We start from the raw sequence: 27,809 nt of genomic DNA, 5'->3' as shown, positions 1-27,809 counted from the left end.
GCTTCCTCGCATCTTCATCTCACTACACATGTTTAGCAAAATAATAACGTCAATTTTAAGCGAGGTGTGCACATTTGTCAGTATGATAAGTGGAAACACAAAGGAGGTTACTTCACCGTCGGCTCGGATTTTGCACCATTGCAGATGTGCAGTCAGAAAACAATTTGTAATGGTCAAAAAAATGCTTTCCAACAACAAAACAGTACCTTGCACTTTAATGCTAACTTTCTTTGCTAAGCGTGCATTTTGGAAAGGTTAAAAATGGAACATTCTGTCGTCGGTAGGAACAAAAGAGGCGAATGGTTAAAATACACACACACACACACACACACTTTTTTTAAAAAAATGTTGCTCTTAGTCCTCCTTAACAAAAAAATTAAAACTGACATTTGAGATACAAGGAAGGGATGTGGGAAGAAAAAGAATTGGACCGATCAAAGCATCGGCACATTTAAATCTGCACCTACCTTCTCCTTGTTAGGTTTACTCCATAAAATAATTTGCTCTTTAAAGCTGCTTCACGCGCAAAACCCCTTCAGGCTTTGGTTTATATCCTACCGAGACAAATATAGGAGAATTCTCCTGCAGGCCCACCAAGTGAAAATGACTACCAGAAAAGGGAAAGCTGTTCTCTTTTTGTCCCTGCTTTGTTTACAGAGCTGTCAGTGGTTAGTTAAACTCTGCCTGGAATCTAGCATTTAAGGCCTGCTCCAAGACCGTTTCCTGTGCTGAGCTGGAGGCCCTCCACTTCCTTTGGAATTCTAGCCTAGACTCCGCGCTCAGGGTGAGTTTTCTCTCTCCCCTTTTTTTTAAAAAAAAGTAACTTTCCCCTCCTCCTTTCAAAATTTCCAAGTTTTTTACGGCAGCCCCAATTCAGGCATTTTTTTTACAGTGAATCTAAACTGGGCAAACTTAAGATGAATGTACACTTGCTAATCTAAGGAAGCAAAAATAATCCCCTGTTTATTTTATTTATTTTTATTTTATTTATTTGTTTTGTCCAATACAAAAATAATACACAATCAGGGTTATAGAGGATATGGGTCTGGGTGGGTGTCAACAGACTCAAACTCAACCCTGATAAGACGGAGTGGCTGTGGGTTTTGCCTCCCAGGGACAATTCCATCTGTCCATCCATCACCCGGGGGGATCATTGACCCCTCAAAGAGGGTTCGCAACTTGGGCGTCCTCCTCGATCCACAGCTCACAATAGAAAAACATCTTTCAGCTGTGGCGAGGGGGGCATTTGCCCAGGTTCGCCTGGTGCACCAGTTGCGGCCCTATTTGGACCAGGAGTCACTGCTCACAGTCACTCATGCTCTCATCACCTCGAGGCTCGACTACTGCAGTGCTCTCTACATGGGGCTACCTTTGAAGAGTGTTCAGAAACTTCAGATCGTGCAGAATGTAGCTGCGAGAGCAATCATGGGCTTCCCTAGGTATGCAGTATCTAAAAGAATGAAGTTCTTAGTCTGTCCTAAAGGAAAACAAATAAATCTGTTTTCTGTCAAAATCTGTTCAGCAATGTTTGGAAAAGTTCTGCAAAAGAGGATCACTGGCTCTAGTTTAAACCAGCTGTAAACAGGGGCAGTTCTTGCAGGAACTGAGAAAAAAAGAGGGTGTGCCCAGATTCCATCTTTGCTAATGGTTCATTTACAACTGATGCATATTTATTTATTTATTTACATCCTACATTTATTCCTTCTTATTGTTTGTCGCTCAACAGTGAGACACTGGCAAAGAGAACACAGCAGCACCTACATTTTAAGTGTCCTTCCCACTTTTTATAGCTAGGATGTTTGAAAGCATCCTGCAATATTGTGTTACTTTGTGCTTTGGAGGTACAGTGGTACTTTTACTTACGAACTTAATTCATTCTGTGACCAGGTTCTTAAGTAAAAAGTTTGTAGGAAGTAATTTTTCCCATAGGAAACAATGTAAAATCAAATAATGTGTGCGAGTGGGAAAACCAGAGGGAGGGTGGAGGCCCTGTTTTCCTCCCAGGAGGTTCCTAGAGAGGCCCCACGGAGGCTTGTCCCTGCCTTTTCCAGTTACAGTTTTGGAGGCTCGGGTTTGTAAGTGGAAAATGGTTCTTGAGAAGAGGCAAAAAAATCTTGAACACCCGGTTCTTATCTAGAAAATTTCATAAGTAGAGGCGTTCTTAGGTAGAGGTACCATTGTATTACTGTTTCGGACAGGAAGGCTATTCAGACAGTGATGAGGACACCAGAAAAGATAACTGGAAGTTCACTCCCTTCTATCCAGGACATAGCATACAAGTGATACTTGATCAGGGTCTGCAGTATTGCTGTGGATGCTACACATCCTCTCCAAGACCGGTTTTCTTTGTTGAGGAGGCTTCACAATACTATATAGCAAGGGAGTCAAGAGCCTTGAGAATTAATAAGGTTGATATGTACTAGAGAACATGAGATAGAAATTCTGTTTTCAACCATTGAGCTCCAAAGTGTAGATAAAGCTCCTCTCTTTAGCAATACCAACTACAAAGTCTTGTGTCTAAGCCCTTCTCCTTCCGTGTTTTATGTCACCAATCCTCAGCACTTTCACTGTTTTTTGTTACCAATCAGTTTCATCTGCTTCTTCAAACCCCCTACATCAGGGGTAGGCAAAGTTGGCTCTTCTATGACATGTGGACTTCAACTTCCAGAATTCCTGAGCTAGCATGATTGGCTCAGGAATTCTGGGAGTAGAAGCCCACAAGCCATAGAAGAGCCAACTTTGCCTACCCCTGCCCTACACTGTCTAAGGCAGAATAAGATGCAAAAAATCAACTAAGAAGAGAAGAGCCAATCCAAGAATCCAGTTCTTATAAGCAGGCCACCCTACTCCCTGAATTATGAAAACTGCTATGGTTGGCTAAGGAGATACAATATGAAAAAGAAGTCCAGCATGCATAAGAGAAATCTTCAGTTTTAACAGACTTAGCAGTTATGCTTTTTATTTTATTTTATTTTATTTTATTTTATTTTATTCTATTATTTTATTTTATTATTTGTATGCCGCCCCTTTCCGTAGACTCGGGGCAGCTAACAACAGTAAAAAGACAATATGAACAAATCTAATATTAAAAGTAATGTAAGAAACCCCAATTTAAGAAACCAATCATACATACAGACATACCATGCATAAATTTTATAAGCCTAGGGGGAAGAGAATATCTCAGTTCCCCCATGCCTGACAACAGAGGTGGGTTTTATGGGGCTTACGAAAGGCAAGGAGGGTGGGGGCAACTCTGATATCTGGGGGGAGTTGGTTCCAGAGGGTCGGGGCCGCCACAGAGAAGGCTCTTCCCCTGGGTCCCACGAAACAACATTGTTTAGTCGACGGGACCCGGAGAAGGCCAACTCTGTGGGACCTAACTGGTCGCTGGGATTCGTGCGGCAGAAGACGGTCCCAGAGCTGTGCACTATCACCTCATTCAACCCTACAAACCAGTTCAACTACACCAACAGATCCGGGTTGCAAGAATCAGAATGATGACTAGATGGAAGCCAAGAGCAAACTTTTTAATATATTTCTTTGTGTGGCTAAGAATCTATATAAGACATATCTTGATTCAGCAATTCCTCCTTTGGTGTTCCTTTTAAATAACCATATCTGCATCCTGAGTGGAAACTTGGCAGTATTTTGATCTTCACTGCAAATACTGAACTTCTTCATCAGTCTTTTTTTTAAAAAATTGGTGAAAAACCTTGTTTCTTTCCAAACAGAACAGTTCATTTGGGATGCCAAGCAAAATAAACATATTAAGTCATGTGAATGTACACTTTTGTTTTCATTTAGCCCTTCCCTTCATTCTTCTAACGTCCATTGTTAAGTCTTTCAGGACCTTCTAAGGATAGAGAAAGTATTAAATCAATTTATGTCTCTTTCAGCTCTCTAAAAGTTTTACATGGATGAATCTGGACTATCTGGGTGTGGCCAAGATTCCAGACCAGATAAATAATGTATCGGCAAAAATTAGATTAACAAGTTGGGATAAATAAAGAATAATATATTTGTTTCACTTAGACTAGGGGTCCCCAACTCCCAGTCCATGGACTGGCACCAGCAAAAGCAATCAACCATTGGAATAGCCTGCCAGCAGAGATTGTGAACGCCCCATCATTTGATATGGTAACTGAAGCATTATTAGAAAAAGGAACAGACGCCGTACAAACTAGAGTTTATTAATTTAAAATCAAGCAGAAAAAATTTATCCTTATGCCAGTGAATAATTTCAAAACATGTTTAAATATAAAGGTTTTGTACTCTGAAGCATCAATCCGAATCGCATCATGGTAAGCTATCTTTTAATTATGATTTATTGAATAAACTAAAATGCCTGAGTGTACATAATATATAGAACAGGATAGCCCTGAGTCTACGAAGAAGGGCTGCATAGAAATCCAAACAAATAAATCTCCATAATATGCTAATTCACAAACAGATGATATTATGGATTAGCTTGAAGTTTGAATCTAGTTATACCATATCTCATCCTCTGTGAGTTTCATCACCCAGAATTCACAGCTGTGGCCAAACTTGGCTAGAGAATTCTGGGAGTTGAAGTTGTGCTGAAATAAAGAATTGGGTGATTGTATTTTGAGCACTTCACAACTGGCTCACCTTCATAACTATTTGCAGCAACCCACACAAATACATGATCAAAATGTGCATCTTTTTTGACAGTTTTTGTTATTAATTGGGGGAAATGAATTCGCTTAATGACTGTAGTATTTGCTTCACGCCTGTCTTAAAATACAATTTCAAATCCAGTCCCATGATTCTTCAATTTACAACCACCAAAATCTTAATTTCAGGTTCAATTCAAGGATTATCGTTATATCGGTCTATTTGTGGTTCTAATCAGTTCTAATTTATACTGCTCCCACTTTATTGCACGTTTTTTTAAGCTACAAAAATATGCACAAATATGAGTTGAATGCAGGAGTCTATGGTATACGGGATGCATTTGGGTTTCCATTATATAAATATTGCATACTCCATACCGCACAAATCCCAGCAACCGGTTAGGTCCCACAGAGTTGGCCTTCTCCGGGTCCTGTCGACTAAACAATGTCGTCTGGCGGGACCCAGGGGAAGAGCCTTCTCTGTGGTGGCTCCGACCCTCTGGAACCAGCTCCCCCAAGAGATTAGGATTGCCCCCACCCTCCTTGCCTTTCGGAAACTCCTTAAAACCCACCTCTGCCGTCAGGCATGGGGGAATTGAAACATCTCCCCCTTGCCCATGTAGTTTTTGTGTATGATTCGATTGTGTGCTTGTTTTTTATATATTGGGGCTCTTTTGGATTTTTTAACTTAAAACTGTAATTTAGATTGCGAAATATTAGATTTGTTACTATGTTTTGTTTACCATTGTTGTAAGCCGCCCCGAGTCTACGGAGAAGGGCGGCATATAAATCCAATAAATCTAATCTAATCTAATCTTTAAAAAATAGCACCGGTGGTCTTTACTCACCGATGCCTTTTGCTGGAGGCCCGGGGAGACAGGGTCACATGGCGTAGCCGCCATCTTGTTTTCGGCCGAGATCTCGCGAGATTTCACGAGATCTCGGCCGATAATCAGGCCAGGGTGGCCTGATCGATGACGTGTCCGGGCGGGGCCTGCCAGCCCTATATAAGGGCGGGCAGGCCCGGAGCTCAGCCTTTTCGCCTGGACTCTTCATCAAAAGCAGACACCCGCCTGCCCTCCCTATCTTGCAGTGTGCTATTCTGGGTTGCCCTATGGGGCCGAATAGGAATTTTTGGCGGTCTGGCCTCTTAGCCGTGACCGTTTTTTTGCCTATTCCACACTGTAGAGTCGGATAAGCGGTTAGGGGGTGCTTGCACCTGTTTAGGTTAATTGGCTTACCTTTGGTCATTTGGGTAGGCAGGTTAGGGGCGGAAAACTGGGTGGTGGTTTAGCAACTGCGTGTTCTCCATTGGGCATCTTTGGGGATGATTGACAGGTTCTCTCCAAAGGCTTGTGGTTTTGACGACCTGAGCAGTTGGGGGAAACCTGTCTTTGGGTCCCGCCCATTTAATTCCCCTTGTAGGGGTTAGCCGGCGGGACCTCCCACATGCAAGTGCATGGCAAGGTCTCAGGTGAGGGAGTGGTCCCTGAACTGGATTAGCATGGAGCTACGCCCATAAGTTGCCCCGGAAGTTTATTCTACGTCATTTTCCGCCCCGGAAGCAATTGTTTGACCCTGCGGGTCCTTGTTAGGGTCATAGTTAATTATGCTAATGATGCTAATTTAATTAATAAATTATGCAAAATTATGTTAATAAAAATGACCCAGTTTTAAATCCAGCTCATTGTGTCCGTGTCGTTACTCCGCCTATCCTGCAAAAGGAAAACCCAAAAGAAATGGAAAGCTCTCCTCAGCTGCCAATTAGAACATAGTCAAAGATGGATATTTTCTATCCTACTGTTTTGAGGTTGCATGGTTAATGTAGACAAAAGTTTCTCTGGAAATGACTAAATAGGGTCGCTATGGAAGATATGTTTAGGCTTGCCAATATCTTCCTATGTAAAATTTCTTGCATTTAAATTTTGATTCCCGTTCCAAAAGGTGTGGGTGAAACAGTAGTTTAATGCTGAGCCAGCTGGCAGATTTGAGAACTCCGTTAAAACAGAATAGTTCTGAACAGAAATTTCCTCTTCCTTTTCCATAGAACCGGAGAATTATTTTCTAGTTCCGCAGTAGAAGAAAAAGAGGGAAGGATGATGTGAGAGAAATTCCCCTGGCACCTCTCGGTTTTTTCCATACCACGGGCCTCCCAAATTTCTGGTCATGGAATTTATTTCCATAACTTCAAGAATGGGAGTGAGGCAAAAATAGCACCCTGGAATCCTTGAAATGCTACATGCTGTTTTAAGCAAAGTCAAGAATATGGGCAAGCCACTCCATCATTCTTTTAAAGTAAAAGAAATGGAGAGTGTTGATTAAACACATGGTTTTATAAGGAACCAAGGCCAATCTCACATAAACAACAGATTAGGTGTTCCTGGATTTTGCCACTTTAGACCACAGAGAAGATGGGTGTTTCTCCAAACAGAAAAAAAAAAATAAGAATTCAAGGTCAAACAAAATGGCAGTCCCAAAAAAGAATAGAGCGATGCTCCTTGTCAACAGATGATACATGTAAGGACTATGCTGGATCAAGCCGAAGGCTAATGTTCTCCAGTAGCATTCCCTTTCCTAAAGGCGTCAATGAGATAGAGCCAATCCTCAACTTATGAAAGTTTGTTTAGTGGCCATTTGAAGTAAACAGTGCTGGAGGGAAAAGTGACTTATCACCATTTTTCACATTTCTGACATTGCAGGTTGAGAACCACCTGTATATGTGTAATGAAAACTAACAGATCAAAAAAAAGGAATGAAATAATAATAATAATAATAACAACAACAACAACAACAACAACAGCGAGTAGACTACTCTAGTTGGACTAGAAGACCTCCAAGGTCCCTTCCAACTCGGTTGTTATTATTATTATTAGAGTTGGAAGGGACCTTGGAGGTCTTCTAGTCCAACCCCCGCTTCAGCAGGAAAGTCTACACTACTTCAGACAAATGGTTATCCAACATCTTCTTAACAACTTCCAGTGTTGGAGCATTCACAACATCTTGAGGAAAGCTATTCCACTGATTAATTGTTCAAACTGTCAGGAAATTTCTCCCTACTTGTAAGTTGCTTCCTTCCTTGTTGTGTGCTCTTGTGTTGTTGTGGTTGAAGCTGAAGTAGTTGTTGACCAGGTAATCAAGGATAATCAAGGTTTATGAGGTCTCCATGATGGTCTTCTCTGGTCTATGGATGCATGATGACTTCCAGAGATAGGTCAGCTTGAGTAAAACTGCACTGTTGACCCAGCAAAGGTGATGGAGGGAGACAATGGAAAAGCCATTTTCACAAATAATTTTTTAAAAATATCTCTGCAGTGCAATGCAGATAAAAAAGATTAAAAGAATCTGAGAGGGAGGGGCTTTTCCCCCTTAATTTAGAAGAGATTCCAGATCTCAATAACTAAAATCAAGCCTTAAAATACTAAACCTAACTAAATAGACTGCTAATGAGTAAAACGCTGCTATTGAATTTATCTTCGTTAGCCAACAAAAAATACAGTCCTTAATATAACTGTATTCCAAACGCACCTTCCCAGCATGCTCCCAGATTCATTCTGCTTAAAAATTGAAAAATTGATTTCACTTCCCCCGAGCAAAGCTTTAAGCATCAGCAAAATGGGGTTTAAACAATTGTTTTTGTTGTTCGCTGCTTATCGCTTCTGAACCGCACGGCTGAACCCAAGCCTATCATGGGAAAGCTAACTTTGTCAGGGGAGAAAAATGTGTTCTTTATCTCCCTAGCTAAGCCATTTGCTTTGAAGCAAACTCTTTATGGCTTTTGTTTCTTGCTGGAATGTGTTCTTTACAAAACCCAGATGAACCCTAGATAAAAAGCATTGTGGACTAGTGGCTAGAGGGCTTTCAAAACCAGGATGCCCTGAGATGCAAAGATTATTACCTGAACTCCACTTTTCCTTCTTGTAAACTGTATATACAGTATGGTAATTCTCTTTCCTTCTTTCCTTCCTTCCTTCCTTCCTTCCTTCTTTCCTTCCTTCCTTCCTTCCTTCCTTCCTGGAGACTCATGTCTTTTTTTTTTACTGCTAGGGGACCTAGCAGTAAATCTGTGAGGAATGTAAGGAGCATGCACAGTAACTCTAGGATGTTGGAAGGAATGGGAGTATTTAATATTTTATTTGATCTTTAGACAGGATTTGTAGAGAAGCTACAGTTTAATCGAGATATTAATCTTAGCAGGTCTTTTACACACCCACTCAGTATCTTTGTTAGAATTAACCGGGGCAGGGGGGCACACTTTCCTAAAATCAGTAATTTTGAGTTGCAAAGATGGAGCTAGGTAAATATCTTTAAGTCTAAAACTATACTGTGTGAATTAGATGTTCAACAGAATAATGGCACAGAGGGGAAAAATCTATCTTTGTGTCTAATACCTACGGAACTGCCATCTACCACACGAATCCCAGCGGCCAATAAGGTCCCACAGAGTTGGCCTTCTCTGGGTCCCGTCGACCAAATAATGTCGTTTGGTGGGCCCCAGGGGAAGAGCCTTCTCTGTGGCGGCCCCGGCCCTCTGGAATCAACTCCCCCCAGAGATTAGAACGGCCCCCACCCTCCTTATCTTTCGCAAATTACTCAAGACCCACCTTTATCTCCAGGCACGGGGGAACTGAGACATCCTCCCCCAGGCTTTTATATTTTATGTTTGGTATGTATGTGTTGTATGGTTTTAAATTGTTGGGGTTTTATTTTAATATTAGATTTGTTTCACTGTTATATTGTTTCTATTGTTGTTGTGAGCCGCCCCGAGTCTTCGGAGAGGGGCGGCATACAAATCTAATAAATAATTTTAAAAAAATAATTTGGCATACAAGGCTCTATAGCCCTGTCCAGAAAGGAAATGTTGAAACAGTTCATGTCCTGGGTGTGAGGAGTCTGTAGATATTTTCTCAGCCCTCTGCCTGGTTCTTATAGTATTCAGATCCCCAGTGGAAGGCAGGTGACGAATTAAAACGAAGAGATACGTAGTTCAGAACTGAAATCATCCTGGATTTTTATTTGGATACTCAAGCTGGATGCTAACGTTAGCAATAGCAATAATATTTAGATTTATATACCGCTTCATAGTGCTTTTTACAGCCCTCTCTAAGCGGTTTACAGAATCCGCATATTGGCCCCAACAATCTGGGTCCTCATTTGACCCACCTGGGAAGGATGGAAGGCTGAGTCAACCTTGAGCCAGTGGTGAGATTTGAACTGCTGAACTACAGCTAGCAGTTAGCTGAAGTAGCCTGCAGCGCTGCACTCTAACCACTGCACCAGTTGCAATTGTTTGCAATTAGATGGGCTGCAATGAGATTATTAAATCTTTGCAAACCTCAAATCATTCAAATCATCTAACTTGGATGGTGGCTATCAAGGAGTAAGGAGTAAGTGCAGACCTATCTCGGGCCTGTTTATATCTGCTGCTGCCCAGAGAAATTTGTCAAATGACAGGTGAAGGTAGATGGAGACTTCAGTGGGCTTAATAAGCAGCAGACTTGGCAGGTCCTCGCTGCATTTGGGAGCCAACCGCGCTGATCCTTAATGCAAGACTACAAGAATACTAAGGCTCTGCCAAGAATTTGCAGCATTAATGCTGACAAATGCTTCAGATGTGAAGCCAAACTTCCTGTGACGTGAATGCCTTTTTGCACTAGACATTCAGGTTTTTCCAATGCGGATGGCTTCTGCTAGGGAAGGGATGCTGATCAGCCCAGAAATGGAGAAGGAAGTTAATTCTTCCCTTCCATTCTTGCAGTTCTGACAGTCCCTCCTGCACACTGGTTGCATTGTTGAGAGGGAAAACTATTGATGGTTAAGACAATTTTGGCTACTCCTTACTTGTGTCACGGCTACATATAAAGCTCAGGTGGCTGGAATGATAGAAACACATACAGTGGTACCTCTACCTAAGAATGCCTCTACTTACGAACTTTTCTAGATAAGAACCGGGTGTTCAAGAACCACTTTCCGGTTACAAACCCGAGCCTCCAAAACTGTAACTGGAAAAGGCAGAGAGAAGCCTCTGTGGGGCCTCTCTAAGAATCTCCTGGGAGGAAAAAGGGCCAGAAAAGGCGGTGAGAAGCCTCCGTGCGGCCTCTCTAGGAATCTCCTGAGAGGAAACAGGGCCGGAAAAGGAGGGGAGAAGCCTCTGTGGGGCCTCTCTAGGAATCTCCTGGGAGGAAACAGGTGGGGAGAAGCCTTAATGGGACCTCTCTAGGAATCTCCTGGGAGGAAACAGGGCCGGAAAAGGCAGGAGGAAGCCTCCATGGGGCGTCTCTAGGAATCTCCTGGGAGGAAACAGGGCCAGAAAAGGTGGGGAGAAGCCTCCATGGGGCCTCTCTAGGAATCTCCTGGGAGGAAACAGGGCCTCCACCCTCCCTGTGGTTTCCCCAGTCGCACATATTATTTGCTTTCACATTCATTCCTATGGGAAAAATTGCTTCTTCTTACAAACCTTTCTACCAAATTAAGTTCGTAAATAGAAGTACCACTGTATTTTTAAATGGTTGGAAAAGAGGATGGGCATCATAATAGACAACAGAGTTGCAGGGGACCTTGGAGGTCTTCTAGTCGTAGTGTGCTTAGAGCGCAGTAATGGCAGGCTAATTCTGCCATTGAGCACATGGCCAAGAGTTTGATTCCATCGATCCTGACCAGCTCAAGGCTGACTCATCCGTCCGTCCTGTGGTTGGTAAAATGTGGAGCCAGAGTGTTGAGAGAATATGCTGACTTTGTAAACAGTTTCAAACAGGGGGGGCTTTGTAAACAGGGGGGGCTGTCACAGAGAGGAGGGGGACCATTCATTTTCCAAAGCACCAGAAGCCAAAGCAAGAAATGATGGATGGAAATGATCAAGGAAAGGTTCAACCTATAAATAAGGAGAAATTTTCTGAGAGTGAAAACAATCAACCAGCAGAACAGCTTTCCCTCACAGGTTCCCTCACTGTATAGAGCGCTGGTGAGGCCACATTTGCAATACTGTGTTCAGTTCTGGAGACCTCACCTACAAAAAGAGATTGATCAAATTGAACGGCTCCAAAGATGGGCTACAAAAATGGTGGAAGGTCTTAAGCATAAAACTTATCAGGAAAGACTTAATGAACTCAATCTGTATAGTCTGGAGAGGATGGAAGGGAAAGGGGGGACACGATCAAAACATTTAAATATGTTAAGGTTCAAGAGAGAAGTGTTGTTAATAGGAAAGTGAACACAAGAACAAGGGGGCACAATCTGAGGTTAGTTGGGGGGAAGATCAGAAGCAACGTGAGAAAATATTATTTTAATGAAAGAGTAGTAGATGCTTGGAACAAACTTCCAGCAGACGTGGTTGGTAAATCCACATTAACTGAATTTAAACCTGCCTGGGATAAACATATATCCATCCTAAGATAAAATACAAGAAATAGTATAAGGGCAGACTAGATGGACATGAGGTCTTCTTCTGCCATCAATCTTCTATGTTTCTATGTTTCTAAGTTGTCAGAACTTTATCGTTGGCGGCTTTCAATAAGAGACTGGACAGCCACTTGTCAGAAATAGGGTTTCCTGCTTGAACAGGAGGTTGCACTAGATGACCTTGAAGGTCCCCTCCAACTCTCTTATTCTGTTATTCAGAATCTCTTTCCTAGAGGTAGTTACTTCTGGTCTCAATCACCGAGTAGGAGATTAACTAGGTTCTGGCAGTGTGGGGAGTCTGAGCATTAGATAATTTCTGCAGCCTTCCTATTTGTAAATCCTGTACCGAGCCAGATGGTTTATTGTTATTATTATCATTGGCTCTTATTCATGCTTGCATTACTTGAAGTTTATTTGTATTTTATGCTGACTATTGGAAGCTGCCTTGGAAGAATTTTAATCCTAAAGATGGCCTATAAAGATTTAAATAAAATAAATCAAGAAATTCTTGAAAGTGAACCTCCGGTGACCTTCTTTCCTCCTTTTATAGGAATTACAGCAGAACTGTCAGAAAGGGTTTATACTTTTTTAAAAAAAAAAAGTGTTCAAGATGTATTGGAAGTATAATTTATTTGGCCAAGGGCATTTTAAATGCAGTGTTTTTATAATTAGAAATAAAAAATAAAAAAGAGTACTATAGTCGTGAGAATTATTGGTTGGTTGGTTGGTTGGTTGGTTGGTTGGTTGGTTGGTTGGTTGGTTGGTTGGTTGGTTGGTTGGTTGACTGGTTGACTGGTTGACTGGTTGATACTTGTTTTATCAAGTAGGTATAGGTGGTATACAGAGATATAATAATATTTATATACATGATACTAGTAAAAGAGAAACATTAGGACAGGGGACAGAAGGCACTCTGGTGCACTTATTCACGCCCCTTACAGACAGACCTCTTAGGAATTGGGAGAGGTCAACACTGGATAGTCTAGGGGTAAAGTTTTGGGAGTTAGGTGAAGATACTACAGAGTCAGGTACTGAGTTCCATGCATCAACTTCTCGGTTACATGTTTCCTGCAGTCGGGTTTGGAGCGGTTTACTTTAAGTTTGTATCTGTTGTGTGCTCGTGCGTTGTTGTGGTTGAAGCTGAAGTAGTCGTTCACAGGAAGGACATTGTAGCAGATGATTTTATGGGCTATGCTTAGGTGATGTTTAAGGCGATGTGGTTCTAATCTTTCTAAACCTAGGATTGTAAGTCTAGTTGTATAGGGTATGTTATTGCGAATGGAGGAGTGGAGGGTTTTTCTCGTAAAGTATCTCTGGACATTTTCTAGAGTGTTTATGTCTGAAATGCAGGGTGGGTTCAAGACAGATGAGCTGTATTCAATGACAGATGAGCTGTATGCACTGCTTTGGGTGAACTAGTTGTTAAATTATCCACCCACCCCACTGTCAAATTGCTTGTCAAATAACTTACAGAAAGTTGGTGTTCTCCAAGCACTTTGGGAATGCCTGCCCCGCCTCTCCTGCAGCCCCTTCTCTGACAGCTCTGGACAAAAGCGCTCCCAGCGAAGGGGCTGCGAGAGGTGCAGGGCAGGCGTTCCCGAAGCGCTCAGAGAAAGCCCTCTCCCAGCCCCTTCACCGCCACAGAGGGTGGGGCTGCCATGTCCCGGAGGATTCCATCCCTCTTGCCAGGACAAGAGGATAATGGTGGTGGTGGCGGTTTCCCTTTCAGAAGAAGCAGCACTGCCGGGAATGTCACATCCCCCACCACCCCGCCACCCCCCACCCTCGAACAAGGATCTGAATGCTGGCAGTAATGGGCAAAAGGGGTAAGTTTTGGGCTTGCACCCATTCGCTTTTCCATTGATTCCTATGGGAAACATTGTTTCATCTTACAAACTTTTCACCTTACGAACCTCGTCCCGGAACCAATTAAGTTCGTAAGACAAGGTATTACTGTACTCCTAAATAAAAAATCAAAGATTGTAGGTTTATGTCCTAAACACATGATCATAGCTTGCAGCTTGTCAAAACCATCATGAAAAACAAGGGGACAAAGTTCAAACAACTCGTCAACAGGCACCCTCTTGTCCAAACTGTTGTCCTAGCCAACAGCTCTAGACACGTCTTATAGTCTGAAGCCTCCAATTATACACCAAATTGTGTAGATTTCATGCTTTTAAAGCATCCTCAAGTTTTCGCCCAAGGCTGAGATATTTCAGGAAATGCAGTGCCACCGTCAACAAAAGATGCTGTTCAAGTTATGTGTTTTTACGCAGACAGACTGGTTCATATTATAAAGACATTGTTTGTTTGACTCGTGCTGGCTTACACTGCAAAGTGGCAAAGAGAGTCAGTCTAACTTTGAGTCAAGGATTCAAACCTAAGGTTCACATTAGATGATCTATGGCAGATTTTAGTCTTTGCGGAAAACAGATTTTAAAAACCTACAAGGACATTTCTCTTCTTTTAAAGCATATTTAACAACTTGATAACTCTCTCTCTCTCTCTCTCTCTCTCTCTCTCTCTCTCACTCTCTTTCTCTCTCTTTCTCTCTCTCTTTCTCTCTCTCTCTCTCTCTCCCACTAATGCACTTGGGGAAAAGGAATCCTCAATGTGAGTATTGTATTGGCAGTTCTGTGTTAGCAAATACGTCAAAGGAAAAGGATTTAGGGGTAGTGATTTCTGACAGTCTCAAAATGGGTGAACAGTGCAGTCAGGCGGTAGGGAAAGCAAGTAGGATGCTTGGCTGCATAGCTAGAGGTATAACAAGCAGGAAGAGGGAGATTATGATCCCGCTATATAGAGTGCTGGTGAGACCACATTTGGAATACTGTGTTCAGTTCTGGAGACCTCACCTACAAAAAGATATTGACAAAATTGAACGGGTCCAAAGACGGGCTACAAGAATGGTGGAAGGTCTTAAGCATAAAACGTATCAGGAAAGACTTAATGAACTCAATCTCTATAGTCTGGAGGACAGAAGGAAAAGGGGGGACATGATCGAAACATTTAAATATGTTAAAGGGTTAAATAAGGTTCAGGAGGGAAGTGTTTTTAATAGGAAAGTGAACACAAGAACAAGGGGACACAATCTGAAGTTAGTTGGGGGAAAGATCAAAAGCAACATGAGAAAATATTATAAATAAGTAGTAGATCCTTGGAACAAATTTCCAGCAGACGTGGTAGATAAATCCACAGTAACTGAATTTAAACATGCCTGGGATAAACATATATCCATCCTAAGATAAAATACAGAAAATAGTATAAGGGCAGACGAGATGGACCATGAGGTCTTTTTCTGCCGTCAGACTTCTATGTTTCTATGTTTCTATGTTTCCTTCCCTGTCCTTGTCCCTTTACCTCCCTTCTCTCTCTCTCTCTCTCTCCCTCCCTCTCTTCCTTCCTTCTTCCCTTTCCATCCTTCTCTCCCTCCCTCCCTCTCTCTCCCTCTCCCTTCTTCTCTCTCAACTACATCGGAAAATATGGGAATCTTCAGAGAGTAAAAAAATACCTTTCCACTATTCACTTTTGATGATAACACCAACTTTCTGTAGGTTATCTGACAAGCAAATGCAGATAGCTTGGAATGAAGATTTCGAAGAACGGGATTGATGTAAAAGAATCCCCTCCAAGAATGTTTGCCTGAGGAAAATTGGACAAAAGAGAAAAATAAACGCTCGGCCTTTCATTTTTGTCAAGAGTCAGGTATAATTCTATGCTCTAAATCTAAGCTTGAGTATAATTATTCCCTCCCAACAATGGACTACTCTTTTTATTTTTCAAGCCCAATAAGCTCTGGAATTTATCTCACCCTGTTTTGATCAGCCTGGAAGCATTATACATGGATACATTGAAAGATGGGGTTAATTTAGAATGACAGTTCTGCGTCTAATCCAAATCAATTCCTTCAGAACAACCACTTCATATATGTACTGCTCAACATCGGAGAACAAATCCATCAGGACAAGATGTAGCGGTCCATCCGCTCTTTTGGAGACAGCAAAGGCATAGTAGGGGTATTAAGTTTATGCACTATTTATTGAATACTTAATAGGTTTTTTTATTGTCTTTCCTGATGATCCTTTTTCCCGGTATGAGATTTTTTATTTTTTCGCCACCATAAAATAAAACGATATATAGTTATAAACACAATAACAATGCTTAAAATCAATCATATACAAACTTTTCTCATTACTCCCTCAATGGAGGCTCTTATTTATTTATTTACTTATTCATTCATTCATTCATTCATTCATTCATTCATTAATTCATTCATTTATTGGATTTGTATGCCGCCCCTCTCCGGAGACTCGGAGTGGCTAACAGCAACAATAAGACAGTGCACAATAGTAATCTAATACTAAAAACGATTAAAAACCCATTAATATAAAAACCAGACATACATACATACATATCATGCATAGAATTGTAAAGGCCTAGGGGGAAAGAGGATCTCAATTCCCCCATGCCTGATGGCAGAAGTGGGTTTTAAGTAGCTTATGAAAGGCAAGGAGGGTGGGGGCAATTCTAATCTCTGGGGGGAGTTGGTTCCAGAGGGTCGGGGCCGCCACAGAGAAGGATCTTCCCATGGGTCCCGCCAAGTGACATTGTTATCCCTTATCCCTCCCCGTGTAAAATTTTCTGTTAGTTTTATACAATATTAGCAATTCTTAAAATTCTAAATTAATTTTTTTCCCTGACCGTCTTACTACAAAAAGTTACAACAATGTAAAGAATAATAGAATCTCTTTTATCTAAGTTTTAATCTTATATCATATAGCTAATTAAAAATTCTCTCTATATATATATGTATCTTTAATAAAAGAAACTATTCAAAATATATCACCTACATCGTAAAATAAAGTTCTATATGTTTAAGTCTAGACAATAAGTAAATTTTGTGTTATATCATTATACAGCGCTACCCCCATTTCTCATCTTTGCCATCTGGCTTGCAAATTCTCTTGTTTCAATTTTTCCAAAGTTAACCAATTACTAATACATACATAATATATCTCTTAATTTTCTATCCAATCATAAAACTTCCCCCAAATTTTATAATAATCCGAGTCTTGTTTATCTTTAAGTTTCAAAGTCCTGATGATCCTTAATTACTTTTAAAATAGGAAATAAATAGTATGTTTTTACCCGTAAACACTTTAATCATTTTAATCATTATGTAGCAATTAAAGAAAATTGAGCTACTTGCCTAAGCTGTTATCATACTGCACCTTGTGGGTTCAGTACAAAACCTTAAAATGTTACTATGCTTCTCAACAAATGATGCTGTCTATCATTTGTCCTTTCTGTGGCTATTCAAATAATGTGACTTAATCAACTGGGAAAAAAAGAGTCCAAGCACCTATTTGAAAACTTATCTTGGTTGGTAAGCCATTCCCACCCAGTCATATGACCTTTAAGCCACCCCTAGTCACATGATTGTCAAGCCACTCCCACCTGGTCACATGGCCAGCAAGCCACTCCTACCCATCACATGACCATCAAGCCACACCCATAAAATAAGCCACACCCACAATGTGGCAGTAAAAGTTTTGGCAGCCCATCACTGGATAGAGAGGACCTCTGGCTTGAAAGAGGGATCAAAGAAGCCATCTTTGTCAAAATTAAGCAGCCCTGTCTCAAAGGGGATGGATACGACACCATTTATCTCCAGTGTACAACACAGAACTTTCAGCAGTTCCTGGAAGGTTGCACACCCATTTGCACTAGTACACAGGTAACAGATAAACCTCCGTGTGACCTCAACGAATGCAAATTACCGTATAAATCCTTCCATTCCCCATCATCCAGTCAGAGCTGAAGAAGCTTTTTGGATGAGAAGTGAAACATCCTCAAAGATAAACCAGAAAGTCCAGTTGCCTCTTGAAAAAGCACCTTTGGGACAATGGCCCCACAATTCCATCCCAAGCTACAAATCTTCTCTTCTATTGTAATAGTTGGACTCCAGACCTATAAAGATCAATAGATCAAACTTCTCTATTATGGGTAAAAAGATGTGTTTCTCTGTCAGATAATAGAAAGTCTACTAGAAATACGCTCAGAAAGACTTTGTCCTAAATCGCATGGAGATGCATTGGTTCTAAATGGGAACTTGTGAAATATTTCTGGACTCTCTCGATTGTATTAATGCCTGAGATGCAATTCGGGTTCCAGACTGGTGAGTTGTATTCTAGAATTGGTCAAACAAATGTTTTGTAGTCTCTGGTTAGCAGTGCAATGTTGCCAGAGAAGAAGCTACATAAGATTAAATGTACAACTATTAGTGCTTTTTTGGCAATGTTGTTAAAGTGGGCTCTAGCATTTAGGTTGTTGGATATGAGTATTCCACGTTCTTTGACAGAGTGAGGGTCATCTACAAGTTCGTTTCATATCAATATAAACAATTTCTCACGTTTGCTGACCGTCTCCCATGCCAGAAAGAAATTTGGACAGCCACCCCAAAGATTGAGACCTGATAGTGCCAATTTAGCAACACATAGCTTTCTAGGTGCTTTAGAACATAACTCCTATCAGCCACATTTAGGGACCACATCTGTTCTGCGGTTCCAGAAGTGTTTGCCAAGGAAGTATGGGAGATTTCTTTTTATAGATGATCCTTTGATTGGCTAACTGATTTAAACTGGAAACAAAAAAGTTCTCTTCCTAGCAAATCCTCGTCCCAAACTAGCATTAACTTTCATCTGATGCCAAATTAATATGACCTTCAAGGAAAAGACCATGAAAACTGACATGAAAGAGTGATTCAAACATTTTTAGTTTATTTTGTATTACATGGTAGTTCCAGGGGGAAATACTTTAAGGAGTGCCTTCCCAACAATATTGTTTTACTGGTTTTGTTAACTTGTTTTTCCTTTGGAGAAAGATCTACAATATTTAGAAACATAGAAACATAGAAGACTGACGGCAGAAAAAGACCTCATGGTCCATCTAGTCTGCCTTTATACTATTTTCTGTATTTTATCTTAGGATGGATATATGTTTATCCCAGGCATGTTTAAATTCAGTTACTGTGGATTTATCTACCACGTCTGCTGGAAGTTTGTTCCAAGGATCTACTACTCTTTCAGTAAAATAATATTTTCTCATGTTGCTTTTGATCTTTCCCCCAACTTCAGATTGTGTCCCCTTGTTCTTGTGTTCACTTTCCTATTTGGTGGTTTACTCCTCAACAGAAAAATATGCGATAATATTCTTATGATCCAGTGTCACTCTCCCATCCTAATCCTCTCACCAACAACTGACACACACACACACAATCTATTTCCAAATAAAGCATAATAGAGATTTGCCAAAGCATTTTTTATAGAAGAATTACAGCCCCAGATTATCTAGTTAGTAAAAGAGTCTGCTGAGATGTGGCTTATAAACTACTTCCCCTGCAGAGAGCAGCTTCATCACTTATAACATCTGGTGTAAGCATTTTCTTACCCATCAGTCTCAGTGGAGGGATAGCGATAAAAATGAAGAAACTGATGAGGGTGGATCATCTGGCCACACAACAAGAACTGCCCACAACGGGGGGTAGCAAGAAATGGAAGGAGATCAGCCAATTATTTTGCTTCCAACCTCATTTAGATTTGATTTATTTATTCCTTCATTTTGGCCCCAAAGGCTGACCAATCCAAAAAGCACTCAGTTCAACATATACTACATCTGTCCTCCCATAGGCCTCAAGATATTTCTTATTTGTATTATGTGTGTGTGTGAGTGTGTTTGTAGATTTTCACAGGTACAGGTATGAAGGTCTTGGTATATTTGGGTTTCTTCCCGTGTAGGTTTCAGAGATTCCTGGTGATGTTTCAATGAGGTCCCGTTCGTCATCTTCAGGCTGGTGCCTTTGGCTTTGTGCTAGGGCAGACAAAGCTTTGTCTTTGACAACTTGTGAGGGAAACTTACATGGGATTGGATACTGTAGCCTAGAGGATAATTCTCTGCCTTACAAGGCAAAGGTTTCAGGTTCAAGTCCCATTGGGTATGGCTAGCTGATGAGGCCGAAATAAGGCCGAAATAGATCTATCCTAGTCTCCCTTAATTTTCAAATTCAGCACAAAAAAAACCATGTGACATATATATATATATAGATAGATTGGTCTATCCTAGTCTCCCTTAATTTTCAAATTCAGCAAAAAAAACATGTGACATATATATATATGTTTTCGTAGATTTTCACGGGTACAGGTATGATGGTCTTGGTATATTCCGGTTTCTTCCCATGTAGGATTTGGAAATTTCTGGCAACGTTTCGACGAGGTCCCACTCGTCATCTTCAGGCTGGTGTTTCTGTCCGTGTTCGCCCTAGAACAAGGACAGAAACACCAGCCTGAAGATGACAAGTGGGACCTCGTCGAAACATCACCAGAAATTTCCAAATCCTACATGGGAAGAAACCCGAATATACCAAGACCATCATATATATATATATATATATGGGTTTTTTATGTCAACAAAAAACATGTGATACATATATATATATACATTTGTTGGTTTGTTTTTTCATGTGATACATATATATATATACCCTCAGCAGATGTCAGCACTTAGAAGATAAGGAAATGGCTAGCTTTAATCATAAGCAAATGCCCTCACCCAAGATCTAACAAAAGTAGAATTAGCCCTCAGCCACAATAGGAATTGCTCAGGGCCCCTTCGTTGCATCACGCTCATAAACATCAACCAAACATAGCTCGGACAAGCATCTAGCAGTTGTACTTTGCCTATAGAGCCAGCTATGACCCCCACATAATCCCTACATGGCCCCATGGGAGTCTGACAACAGCCAATAGGATACATGTTATTGCACAGGAATAGGAAGCTCAAGGGCAAGGCCCAAGAGAAGGTATAAATAACCCCCATTCTCAACTCCATGTGGTCAGCTGACCAGAGCCACATGTCATTCTGCTTAATCATTAAAGCTTTTTTCCCATCAGCCTCCATGTTTCCAGTGTTTTTTTCCCGGAACTGAACCAGATGGATATTTCTTCCAACAAGCGGCAAGGAGTCTGTGGCCTATAAACTGCCATGATGGAAAAAAAGCAGCTGGAGAAAACGGAGGTCAACTCAACTTTGTTATTTTTAATTAAAAATAAACTGTGCTTTTGCTGTGAGGGAACTGGTTAGCATTCCATTAGTGTCCTCAGAGGGAAGAAGTGAGAAACATGTTTTTGTTTGTTTTATTCTTATTAAAATTTGCAGAGAGAGTAACCTCTGGTTGTAAAACCAGGTGAGCCTAATAGGCAATCAATAGCAATCTGAGATAGAAGAAGAGCTGTGTTGGCCCAGTGGTGAGAATGCAGTATTGCAAGCTAACTCTGCCTACAAACAGGAGTTCGATCCACACTTGGTGAAAATTGATTCAGCCTTCTGCGGTCAGTAAAATGAGGGCCCAGATTGTTCAGAGAAAATGATGGCACTGTAAACCACTTAGAGATAGGTTTAAAGCACCATGAAGTGGTATATACATCTAAGTGTTATCACTGCAGGGGGAAAAAACAATAAACATGACCAATTTTTTTTCTATTAAAATAAACACCAGAAGATTTAGGGTTAAGAAGGGTGGTTTTAAAGTGTTTTAGAAAACAGAGTTGAAATTGAGCTACTGATTATCGCAGTGATGGCGAACCTTTTTTTCCTCAGGTGCGAAAGAGCGTGCGCCACTCATGCCCTCATCACTTTGAGGTTCGACTACTGTAATGCTCTCTACATGGGGCTACCTTTGAAAAGTATTCAGAAACTTCAGATCGTGCAGAATGCAGCTGTGAGAGCAATCATGGGCTTCCCAAGGTATGTCCATGTTACACCAACACTCCACAGTCTGCATTGGTTGCTGATCAATTTCCAGTCACAATTCAAAGTGTTGGTCATCACCTATAAAGCTCTTCATGGCATCGGACCACAATATCTCCGGGAACGCCTTCTGCCGCACGAATCCCAGTGACCGGTTAGGTCTCACAGAGTTGGCCTTCTCCGGGTCCCGTCGACTAAGCAATGTCGTTTGGCGGGACCCAGGAGAAGAGCCTTCTCTGTGGTAGCCCCAACCCTCTGGAACCAGCTCACCCCAGATATCAGAGTTGCCCCCACCCTCCTTGCCTTTCGCAAGCTCCTTAAAACCCACCTCTGTCATCAGGCATGGGGGAATTGAAATTTCACTTCCCCCTAGGCTTATAGAATTTATACATGGTATGCTTGTATGTATGAGTGGTTCTTTAAATTGGGGTTTTTTAGATTATTTTTAATATTAGATTTGTTTACATTGTCTTTTTATTGTTGTTAGCCGCCCCGAGTCTTCGGAGAGGGGCGGCATACAAATCTAATAAATAAATAAATATTTCACATGTGCGAGTACCCACACCCATAATTCAATGCCTGGGGAGGGCAAAAACACATCCCCCAGAGCCCTCTGGAGGCTGGAAATGGCCTGTTTCCCAACTTCTTGTGGGCCCAGTAGGTTCATGTTTTGCCCTCCCCAGGCTCCAAAATCTTCCCTGGAGCCAGGGGAGGGTAAAGATGCCCTTCTCCATCCCCCCGGAGGCTCTCTGGAAGCCAAAAATGTGCTTCCAGAGCTGCTGTGAAAGGCAAAAATCAGCTGGCCAGCACACACATGCACGTTGGAGCTGGGCTAGGGCTCGCATTCCAGCAGATATGGCTCCGTGTGGCACCTGTGGCACCCGTGCCATAGGTTTGCCATCACTGGATTATAGGTTGCATCTTAGAACAGAAATGGTTACTTTCTAACATGCTTTGGGTATCAACAGATCAGTTGTACCTTGGACAGTGAATAAAATTAATAACAAGAATCCATTTTTCTAAATTTAGTTTAACTGTTTCTTTCTTTAAAATAAAAGACAATTGGCCTTTGATGATATATCTTAGAAGATATAAACTGAGGCAGACATGTTCAAATGGCTAACAAGTGTATTCAGCTCAAGATAAATGCTAATAGTGAAAGTGCTAACCTGTCTGCTGAGCGCGGCACGCTTAGGCTAACAGGGAGTGGCAAAGTCAGTACCCTTGACAGCTCTTTATATAGTCGGGCCAGAACGGCTGTGACCAGCTTTAGCTGAGAACCTGAGGGAAGCCTAGACGCAGCATTTGACTTAATGCATCCTCTTATGCACCTTCAGATGAATGCTAAATGCCACTGGAAAACACAGTCAGAAACTTTGTGGTGGAATTCAAAAAAATTTGATTTTGATCGGTTCTCCAAACTACTCAAAATTTCTTCTCAAGAGCTGGTCATAACCTGCTGAATCCCACCTCGGTTGTGGTGAATGTGAGACACAATTGGTTAAAAGCCAACCAGTTGTCTCTCCTTTGTCTTCAGAAAACACAAATGGCATTAAGTTATTTACAGCATTCCAAGACTGCTGTGCTTCTCATGGGAAACTTGTAAGTGCTGACTGTTGGTGCTTAACTCTTGTCTAGACTCTACACCAGTTTATTAATGGCATTGCTTCTTGCCATCATCGACTAAGATCTTCCCATTCCTCTAAGAACCAAGGAAGGGGGAAAAAGAATCGGAGTTGGAATGAAGGCAAAACGAGACACTCCTGTTCTGTTTGCCAGGCTTGAAACATCTATTAGGTCGTGTTGTGGTTAGCTCTGGCCCAGCTCCTGCCCCAAGGACTGTGGATGTGGGGGAGACATCCACATGCTGCAGGCCTGTTTTGCTCCCGGTGGAATCTGATGATGAAGGCTCCTCTGACCAAGAAGACATGAGTGACAGGGAGAAGGAGAGTGTGGCAGACAGTTCAGAAGGAGATCAATTATCTAGCTCCTCCTTGGATTCGGAACAAGAGTTAATGATACAGCCACCCATGTGGAGAGCGATGCATAGGCAGCAACAACTGAGAGATTATTATCAAAGAAAATGAGGCCACCTGTGGTTGGGTGGGGCTGTGGTAATTAGTGAGGCTGCTATAAATAGCAGCCTGTGAGTTTGGCCATTGTGGAGGATTATCTGATCGTTGTGTTTCGTGACTGCTTTACTGACTTTGACCTTTGTGTGCTGATTTTTCCCCGCTTTGAAACTAAACCAGAGCAAAGTGTTTTTCACTTTGTGAAAGAAGGACTGTGAATTGCCTCACAGCTGCAAGCTAAGTATCATAGGACTGATAAGGGACTTGTACAAATTACCAGTTTGTTTGGAGACAAGTGCTCTTTGCTATACAAAAAGAGTGCTTCGTTTATTTGCATTTTCAGTATAAAGAACATTGTTTTGAATTTTCAAATGTGCGTGTGTTTGAAATTGTATCTGGGCATTTTTTGGGAGGATTCTACCAGAGAGCTTGACAGAACAGGTTGGGGGCACCAATTATCATTTATAATTTTCTCTCATAAAATCTGGATAATATAATTTGGATCTTCTTCCTCCTCCTCTTTTACCACCTTTGGGTGTCGAAGGAGATATACAATTCTGGTTCTTGTTCTTCTGGAAACCTCAGCCTATTGTCCCTCGTTGCTAAGCATTTTTGTATCACCCCACAGTCTCCCTGTGATTGTCATCCATCTTACTTGTTATTTATTCCTCTGTGCCAATTGTTCCTCCTTCCACCTCGATCCATTTCAAAAGTTTCATGAAACAAAATGAGGCATGATGGCACCTTGACATAGGGGGGAGGGAAGACACCCAATGACCAGGTAACTGGGTGGGACAAAAGTGCCCATCAAGCACTTACATGAGCATCACAAGAATACTTGATATAGCTGACCTGAAAGCAAATTGGCTCAGATGCAAAGAGGTGCTGAAATTATGAAAACAAAGCACATGGTTCTTTGGGCATCTGCCCAAGCAAATGCAGACTGAAAAATATTCGGTCATCGATCTCTTCATCTGGTCAGATACAACATTTTAATGGATTTAATTTCTCCCTGCGTTATCTTCCTGGGGGAAAGAACTTTATGGCTGATGCCTTATTTATTTATTTGTTTGTTTGTTTGTTTGTTTGTTTGCTTGCTTATTTGTTTGTTTGTTTGTTTTTTTATTAATTATTCAATTTTTATGCCGCCCTCCTCCTTAGACTCAGGGCAGCTTACAACGTGTTAGCAATAGCACCTTATTATTATTTAGATTTGTATGCTGCCCTTCTCCAAAGACTCGTGGTGGCTCACAGGACACAATATAAACAATTATTATTATTATTATTATTATTATTATTATTATTATTATTATTACAATAACAATATAGTACAAAACCCCAATCCAACAACAAATCGAATTAATTAAAAATCACAAACTAAAAATCCAATATATTAAAACCAGTCAGCCAAGTCGTTCACAACCACTCATCACATTTAGTAAATGGGGGGGGGGCTTGATCTAATTGCCCCATGCCTGGTGACATAAATGAGTCTTAAGAGTCTTGCGAACAGCAAGGAGGGTGGAGGCAGTGCGAATCTCTGGAGGGAGCTTATTCCAGAGGGCCGGGGCCGCCACAGAGAAGGCTCTGCCCCTAGGCCCCGCCAGACAACATTGTCTGTCTAAAGGGACCCAGAGAAGGCCCACTCTGTGGGACCTAACAGGTTACTGGGATTCATGCTGCAGCAGGCGGTCCCATAAGTAATCTAGTCCGATTTACAGAATATGTTCAGAATTTGGGATCCATAGCCCCCACAGAAATGAAATTTAGCACAGTTGTGACTGGTTTCATACTGTCACACTGCCACACTGAGCTGTGGTCACCCGATCATCATTTCCAAAGCTCCCTGCCAGCTTCCTACACACACAAAAATCAGTGGGGAAGCTGGCAGGAAGTTGGAGGTTGCTGCCACTGTCACTACTTTTTTGGCCCACCCAGTTGGGGGGGGGATGTCATTCTATTTCTTTGTTTAGCTAAGGAAAATCTCTGAAACAACGACACAACGGGTCACAGGTCGCCTCGTATAAATAGAAAGCATTTCTCCTCTGAAATTGCATTTGTTGATCTGTGGTTCCCTGGCAGTGCTAATCCACAATCCTCAGCATGGGAGGATGGGAGAGTAGCAAGTCTGGGCAGCTACACAACGATGCTACTGAAAGAGTAGTAGATCCTTGGAACAAACTTCCAGCAGACGTGGTTGGTAAATCCACAGTAACTGAATTTAAACATGCCTGGGATAAACATATATCCATTATAAGATAAAAATACAGGAAATAGTATAAGGGCAGACTAGATGGACCATGTGGTCTTTTTCTGCCGTCAGTCTTCTATGTTTCTATGTTTCTATGTTAATTCCTTGCCCTGCTTTGCATACAGGGAAGGTGGGAAGGAAGAGCTGCGTAGGAAGATTTTGGCTTTGACAGTTACCAGTTGGCGTGGACAAAAACCAGGGGTGAGTTTGAAAGCTGGCGGTTCGCACATCCACGCATGCGCAAAAGTGCCCTGGCGGGGTGGGTGAATGGAGCCTCCCTCTGCCGGCATTACCAGTTTGCAGAACCGGACTGGACCGGGAGCAACCCAGCGCTGTCAAAAACCATATCTAGAAATCTCAGTTCAAATATATCCAGATGTTTGCAGAACAGAGAAGGCACTTATAAACAAAAAAGTGGAACTGTTGCTAACCACTTGGGACTAATGGACATTTTATTTTGAAAAGGAATCATATCCTGCTAAGAATATTTACTAAATTGAATGGCCGGTCACATCTCATCCTCCCATTGAATGCCAAGGTTGTGTCATACTTTCCGAGACAGGGCACGCGTCTAGGCACCCCGATGCGTCTATGCACCCCGATGTGTTCACGCATGCACACATGTGAGATTTGGCTTCTGCACATGTGCAGCAGGTGAAATCTCACGCGAAGACGCTCGTACGAGATATTGCCGATTTTCAGCGCTTTTTGCCTCTGCGCAAGCGCGGAAACAAAGTAATCAGCAAAAATTGGCAAAATCTCAAGTGCAAGAGCATCTTAGAAATATAGAAGACTGATGGCAGAAAAAGACCTCATGGTCCATCTAGTCTGCCCTTATACTATTTCCTGTATTTTATCTTAGGGTGGATATATGTTAATCCCAGGCATGTTTAAATTCCGTTACTGTGGATTGACCAACCACGTCTGCTGGAAGTTTGTTCCAAGCATCTACTACTCTTTCAGTCAAATAATATTTTCTCACCTTGCTTCTGATCTTTCCCCCAACTAACCTCAGATTGTGCTCCCTTTTCCTTGTATTCGCTTTCCTATTAAAAACACTTCCCTCCTGAACCTTATTGAACCCTTTAACATATTTAAATGTTTCGATCATGTCCTCCCTTTCCCTTCTGTCCTGCAGACTATACAGATTGAGTTCATGAAGTCTTTGCATGAGATATCGCTTGCTGAGCCTACACAGAAGTGAAATCTCATGCCGATGGGCACTTGTCCGCCCTCAACGATTCCAGAGGGCATACTGGTAGTGGCTGGTAAGTGGAAGCCTTACCCCTTGCCTGCAACCATCCACTGTGCCATCTCTCTCTGTGTGTCTTTGTCTCTCTCTTTCTCTCTCTCTGTCTCTCTCTCTCTCTCTCCATCTCTCTGTGTGTCTCTGTCTCTCTCTCTGTCTCTGTCTCTCTATGTCTCTCTCTATCTCTCTGTCTGTGTGTGTGTGTGTGTGTGTGTGTCTGTCTGTCTCTCTCTCTGTCTCTCTGTGTGTGTGTGTGTGTGTCTGTCTCTCTCTCTGTCTCTCTGTCTCTGTGTGTGTGTGTGTGTGTCTGTCTGTCTCTCTCTGTCTCTCTCTCTCTCTGTCTCTCTCTCTGTCTCTCTGTGTGTGTGTCTCTGTCTCTCTGTCTGTCTCTCTGTCTCTCTGCC

The 27,809-nt window shown here is 41.7% G+C and overlaps 1 protein-coding gene across 6 annotated transcripts in view; it reads right to left on the bottom strand.

Annotated features, from left to right (window-relative positions):
* CALD1 (caldesmon 1) overlaps window positions 1-27,809 on the bottom strand; it is a 242,129-nt gene that overhangs the window by 139,079 nt on the left and 75,241 nt on the right. For 2 of the 6 annotated variants that reach the window (XM_070754280.1, XM_070754284.1), the window contains exon 1: window positions 468-777. The exons of 1 other annotated variant lie outside the window; for it this stretch is intronic. The gene's annotated coding sequence lies outside the window, so the exon portion shown is untranslated. Of the gene's footprint in view, window positions 1-467; window positions 787-15,540; window positions 15,672-27,809 lie in introns of those variants that run through there. 3 more of the 6 variants (XM_070754281.1, XM_070754287.1, XM_070754286.1) reach the window with 3 other exon arrangements.

This window comes from Erythrolamprus reginae, chromosome 6, assembly GCF_031021105.1.
Source record: "Erythrolamprus reginae isolate rEryReg1 chromosome 6, rEryReg1.hap1, whole genome shotgun sequence".
Lineage (NCBI taxonomy): Eukaryota > Metazoa > Chordata > Lepidosauria > Squamata > Dipsadidae > Erythrolamprus > Erythrolamprus reginae.
This window is presented reverse-complemented; position numbering and strand designations above follow the sequence as displayed.